Here is a 6,851-nt window from a genome sequence, read left to right as displayed (position 1 = left end):
TGAGATCATGTGGTATTTTTCCTTCATTGACTGGCTTACTTCACTTAGCATAATGCTCTCCAGTTCCATCCATGCCGTTGCAAATGGTAAGAGTTCCTTCTTTTTTACAGCAGCGTAGTATTCCATCATGTAGATGTACCACAGTTTTCTAATCCATTCACCAATAGATGTTTTGATCACCTGAATAGAATTGAATTCTTTTTAGACTCTCTAGGAAATGTTATTATAAAATAGATGTTTCTCTCTCCCTCTCCTTTCTTCTCTCTAAAATCAATAAAAGCATATTTTAAAAAAAGAAAAATAGTACCAGTTTAGGTATGATAGTAAACATTGCTTTAGATTTACAAAGAAATCACAAATGATACAAATTACAATTTTTAAACTGCATGTATTAAATAAACATCCTCAAATCCAGAAAAACAAAATATTCTTATAATTGCCTGATTCACCCCTCTACTAATGTTTCCATTTTTATATTCTCTTATAAATAAATAGGACAATTATTTTAATAATAACATTCCTAGAGAGAATAAAAAGAATTGAATTCCATTCAGGTGATCAAAACTTTTATTATTGGTAGTTTAGAAAAGTTTCAGCCTTGCAACTCATTCTAAGTAATGTGAATTTTAAGATTGTTGTCAAATTTGGGGAAACCTCGAGTTTCTTTTACATGTGAGCTGTAAAATTTTGGGGTATTTTAACTATTCTTGTGCCGTGACAAATCTTAAATACGTTTCAAATTGACGATGCTCAATAAAACAACGAGGGACTTGGAACTGGCCTGTGTCAGTGCGGGGCGCTGAGGCTTAAGCTTGATTAGTTCTCCAGCTCTGGGCAAAGCCATAGGAGAAAGGAGGCCAAGAGAGACCAGCAGGGGGGGTCCCTGACCCAGTCGTGGGGGTTGTGGCAACCCTCTCAGAGATGATACCAGGAGTGATGCAAAGTTTGAGTGGCATTTTGCCAGGCGATGGGCAGTTTGTGCGTTATGAGGGTGGGAATGTCACTAAAAGAAAGAAAGAACCTTTCATGCCGCGGAAACAATGTATATACAAAGACTCGGAGGCAGGAAACAGTATGGTATGTGATAAGAAGAATGAACATTCCAAGACTGATAAACTCAGGAGGCATAAACTCCTACCAAGCTCCAGACACTCATTCCAGCAGATGTAGCAATTTAAACTCGGCAATTTAGATTGAGTTCAAAGAGGCCCAAATGAAGAAACTGAGATTAGGCACTTCTGCCTGAGTTTCTAGGGTCTGAGACCTCAAACGTATATGGAGGGAGTAGATTAGATTCTGGTCACCAGTCCCAGTGTGTGCATGGGTGGGGGGCGGATTTCCCTCACCACCAAGCAATTCTCCAACATCAACTGGATGTCCTACAATTCAGCTAATTCTGACACTATCTGTATGTAGTGTCAGATCCCATAGGTTAAGGGCTCAGTCCTACAAAACTCACCCCCACCCCACAACACACATTTCAGATTCCAATAGCAAATATATATATATATATAATCATTGACCACTCGTGCTTGAATTCAATCTCCAGCCTCTCTCCCCTCCCAGGGGCTTGTGGGATAAGACTGAAAGTTCCAACCCTCTAATCACGTGGTTGGCTCCACAGGCAACCAACCCCTTTCCATATGGAGGGAATTTCCCAAAGTGACCTCATTAACATGGCAAAAGAACCTTTACCACAGTCGTCGCTTAGGAAACTCTAAAGGGGACTTAGGAGTGCTTTGCTAGAAAAGGGGCTGGAGATTTAGCCTGCAACTGAGGTACGTGCCCTTGACTGGAATCAAACCCGGGACTCTTCAGTCCTTGGGCCGATGCTCTATCCACTGAACCAAACCGGCTAGGGCACATTCCCGCCCCACCCCCCTTGACAATCCCCTGAGGGCACAGTTTTTTTAAGTATGTAGTTAATCTGTGCTTCCTTTTCACAGGTCACAAACTTGTATGAGTTACATTATGTAATACCAGCAGCAGCAAGAAAATCAAAATGACAAATTAAAAATAGATTCCCGCCTGGCCAGCATGGCTCAGTGGTTGAGCGTCATGGTTTGATTCCCGGTCAGGGCACATGCCTGGGTTGCAAGCTTGATCCTCAGTTAGGGGCATGCAGGAGGCAGCATTGATGTTTCTCTCTCATCAATGTTTCTATCTCTCTCTCCGTCTCCCTTCCTCTCTGAAATCAATAAAAACATATTTTTTAAAAAAAGATATCAGTAGCCCTAGTTGGTTTGGCTCAGTGGATAGAGAGTCGGCCTGCAGACTGAACTGATTCCTCAGATTGAAATCTTCAGCTCAAGCCCCTATACTGAAACTGAGATTACCAGTGACAATTTTTTGTTTGCTCATCCTCACCTGAGGATATTTTTTCCATTGTGTTTTGTTGTATTTTTAATATGGAACGCTTCACAAATTTGTGTGTCATCCTTGCACAGGGGCCATGCTAATCTTCTCTGTATCGTCCCAATGTTAGTATATGTGCGGCCGAAGCGAGCACTCCATTGATTTTTAGAGTCAAAGGAAGGGAGGAGGGAGGAAGAAGGAGGGAGGGAGGGAGAGAGAGAGAGAGAGAGAGAGAGAGAGAGAGAGAAATAGCAATGTGAAAGAGACTTTGATTGGTTGCCTCAACCTGGGCTAAGAATTGAACTTGCAAACTAGGTACATGCCCTTGGCCAGGAATCAGCCAGGGCTACCAGTGACAATTTTGAAACTTTTGTGAGCCCTGTGTTCTTGGAAAACAGCCATGGTCAGAAATCTTCCCATCCTTTTGTGCTCTGAGAAAGGGCTAACTGCAAAGGACCTCCTGCTCCCACATATTGCAAGATAAAATGCAGCTCCAGCCCTGGCTGGTGTGGCTCAGTTGGTTGGCCGTTGTCTAGTGCACCAAAAGGCTGCTGGTTGGACTCCTGGTCAAGGGCACATGCCCAGGTTTCAGGCTCAATCAATCCTTGGTAGGGGGCATGCAGGAGGCAGCCAATTGGTGTTATGCTCTCACGTCGCTGTTTCTCTCCCTCTCCCTTCCTCTCTCTCTAAAAATCAATAAACTTTTAAAAAAATAAAATGCAGCTCCACCTTTCTTCAAAGACTCAGATAAGACCTGCCTCTATCTTTCCTCATCACATCATAAGACTCTGAAAATGTCTACCCTTATCTGCTTGCCTCCGTAAAAGCCCACTCTTCCTTCTTTTTCTTCAAGGTATTTCTCATTAGTGTACTGTCTATTGCAATGGCTTGAATAAAATCACCCCCTTAATTGTCTACTGCATTTGGCCTTTCACACCAATCTCAGTCCTCTCATCAATGAACATTCACCTCAGATCCTCAGAGAAACTGCCTCATTCATTCATTCATTCATTCATTCACCAAATATTGGTGGAGTGCTGCACATGTGCCAGGCACTGCGCTAAGCACTAGGGAGCTAACAAGACAGATAAAGGCTCTACTTTCACAGGGTTTACATTTGGGTAAACATAATAGGAGAGAGAGGGACAGTTTTTAATAGGGCGACCAGGGAAAGTACTTCTAAGGATGTAACATTTAAGCTGTACTCATAAGGAGGAAATGGAGGACCAGAGGAAGAAGGTTCCAAGAGAAGAGAATGACAAATGCAAAGGCCAGGGTAACAGAAATTATTATGAAAGGAAAAGAGCTACAGGAGATGATTGTGTGACACAGACAAGGGCCTTGTTAGTCTTGGCAAGAAGCTTGAATTTTACTTGAAATACAATGGAAAATGTTCTATGCAGGGGAATGAAATGACTTGGTTCACTTTTTTGAAAGACCACTCTGGCTACTGTATGGAAAAGGAAATATAGAGGGGCAAAAGTGGAAGCAGGGAGACCATTGGGAAGCTATTATAATAGTTCAGACAAGAGACAATGGTGCTTTGGTATAGGTTAGTGATAGTGGAGACAGGGAGATGTAAACAAATTCAAGAAAATTTTAGAGATAAAACTAATAGTGTTTTGTAATAAGTACTACTGAGTGTGGAAGAGGTGAGGGGTGATTCTCAGCTTTCTAGTTTAGGAACTGTTATAGAGGAAGGTGGCAGGAGAACAGACTTGGAAATATTAGGACTTCTGTTTTAGACATGTTCAACCTGGGGGGCCTGTGAGATATTAAAGTGGAGATGACAGGGGCAAATGGGTCTACAAGTTTAGAGAATGCCAACATTTGGAGGTCAGCAAAGGAAAGTGAGAAGAAATAGACATGTTTCAAGAAGGAGGGACTGCTCCAGCGGGCATGGCTCAGTGGTTGAGCATCGACCTATGAACCAGGAGGTCACAGTTTGATTCCCTGTCAGGGCATATGCCCGGGTTGTGGCCCAGGTTGCAGGCCCCATCCCCAGTGTGGGGGGTGCAGGAGGCAGCCGATCAATGATTCTCTCTTATCATTGATGTTTCTCTCTCCTCCCTTCCTCTCTGAAATCAATAAAAATATTTTTTTTTTGAAAAAAGGAGGGACTGGTTGATTGTGTCAGATGCTACTGATAGGACAAGTAGGATGAAAAAAGAAAAGTACCTGTCGGTTGGATTTGACAACATGAAGTCTTTAGTGATTTTAGCAAGATCAGATTGCATGGAGTGGTACTAAACTAGACTGAAATTGGTTGAAGAGTGACTGCGAGGTGGAGAAAGAAATGTGCAACCTATGTCTTGAAATAGGCAGGAGCAGGAAGAGCTCCTGGAATTCACAGGGCACTCTTAAAGATGGCAGTCAATAAAGCATAGGCATGCACTGATGGGAATAGCCCAAAAGAGGAGAAACTGGTGAGGCAGGAGAGATGGGAGTAACTGAAGGAGTGAAGTCCTGGAGTAGATGGGAGGTGTCTAAAGCAGAAGTCGAGGGACTGGCCTTCAATATGAGGAGGGACAGTTCTTCCATGTGACAAATCAGAAGAGGTTGGGTCCAAAGAGGATGGTAGATCTGGTGGTGAGACAGGGAAATTCCCATTTGAATTCATCTATCTTCTCAATGAATGGGTGACAGTTGAGGGTGGGACTGAGGCTTGGATGTAGGAGGTTTGGGAAGAGAGGAGAAGGTATAAAATAATTAACTCTGAGAGGGTGAAAGTGAGCATAGCAGGATTGCTATGTTATTAAGGCCCATTTGAGGTCTGCCATCAATAATTTAGAGTGAAATCAATTGACTTGTGTGGTTTTTGGTTTTCTCTAATAACATTCAGCTGCTCTGATACATGTGGCGTAGGTGGGGCATTGTGATTAGTCTGGGTTGTGCTTGGCCAAGCCAGTATAGAGATGGGGGTCACTTTATGTCCTGTCGGCCACAAGAGCTAGAATAGTAAGGATGTTTGCAAGGGAATAATTAGAATGATGAATAATGTTATCTAAGCCGGGTTTGTTAGTTTTCTATTGCTACATAGCAAACTTAGCAACTTAAAACAACAATGTTTATTATCTGACCGTTCCCATGGATTAGAAGTCCAAGCACGGCTGAGCTAACTTCTCTGTTCAGGGTCTCACAGGCTGCAGTCGGGATGTTGGCCAGGGCTGCAGTCTCATATGAGGCCATCTATTACTTTTTTTTTTTTAATATTTTTATTGATTTTTTTACAGAGAGGAAGGGAGAGGGATAGAGAGTTAGAAACATCGATCAGCTGCCTCCTGCACAGCCCCCAGCCCCCACCAGGGATGTGCCCGCAACCAAGGTGCATGCCCTTGACCGGAATCGAACCTGGGACCCTTCAGTCCGCAGGCCGCCACTCTATCCACTGAGCCAAACCGGTTAGGGCCATCTATTATTTCTTACTCTCTACCAAGCTCATGTGGTTGTTGGCAGAATTTAGTTCTTTGTGATTATAGAACTGAGGCTCTCCGATCCTAGGGTTTGCCTCCAGTTCCCTGCCATGTGGCCCTCTCCATAGGCAGCTCACGGCCTATTCTGTTAGTTAAAAGCAAGTCACAAGCCCTGCCCATACTCCAGGGAAGGGGATTACACAGCATAACACCAGCGTGGAGCCTCAGCTCTGCCAACTCCTAGCTAGCCACCTCCCCTCTCTGAGCCTCAGTTTTGTGTTGTGTGGTTTTTTTGTTTGTTTTTTACAAATGGGGCATAATCATACCTATTTTATAGGGTTGTTATGAGGATTACAGGAGCTAATTTATGCAAAGCATTTGATGGGAACCCCTGAAGAGGAAAGTGGGACCTGGGTCCTGCCCTAGGGAAGAGTCAGCCTAATAGTGTATGTGCCCTGCTGTGGGCAGGGACCACCTCTGTTCATCCAGTGTCTCACAGTCTAACACTCATTCCTCCACTGTGTTTTCTTTTCTGTGAAGGGTCTGTTCAAATCCCATCCTTATTTTTTAAAAAAAATATTTTTATTGATTTCAGAGAGGAAGGAAGAGGGAGAGAGAGATAGAAACATTAATGATGAGAGAGAATCATGGATCGGCTGCCTCTTGCACACCCCACACTGGGGATCAAGCCCACAACCTGGGCCACAACCCGGGCATATGCCCTGACAGGGAATCGAACCGTGACCTCCTGGTTCATAGGTCAATGCTCAACCATTGAGCCACGCTCCCCTCCTTTTTTTTTTTTTTTTTTTTAAATTGGGATGTCAGGGCTTTGTATCCAACAATGCAAAGATGGAAATGATTATTGATATTCACTTATTCATTCATTTGTTCATTCCAGAAGTACTATCTGGGAGAACCTGTTAATCATTTTCTGCTATTACCAAGTTCCCTTGGGAGCTGAGGGACTTCTGTCTGTCCAGCCTTCCTTTCAATCCTATGAGTTCTCCCCCAACCACTTTCCGTTACTTGCAACCAAAGAATCCTGATCAAAACCTACAGTTATAAGTGAGGAGATGAGGT

Source organism: Myotis brandtii, unplaced genomic scaffold (assembly GCF_000412655.1).
Source record: "Myotis brandtii unplaced genomic scaffold, ASM41265v1 scaffold1424, whole genome shotgun sequence".
Classification (NCBI taxonomy): Eukaryota; Metazoa; Chordata; class Mammalia; order Chiroptera; family Vespertilionidae; genus Myotis; species Myotis brandtii.
The sequence above is the reverse complement of the archived record's forward strand: the minus strand, read 5'-3'. Positions refer to the sequence as shown.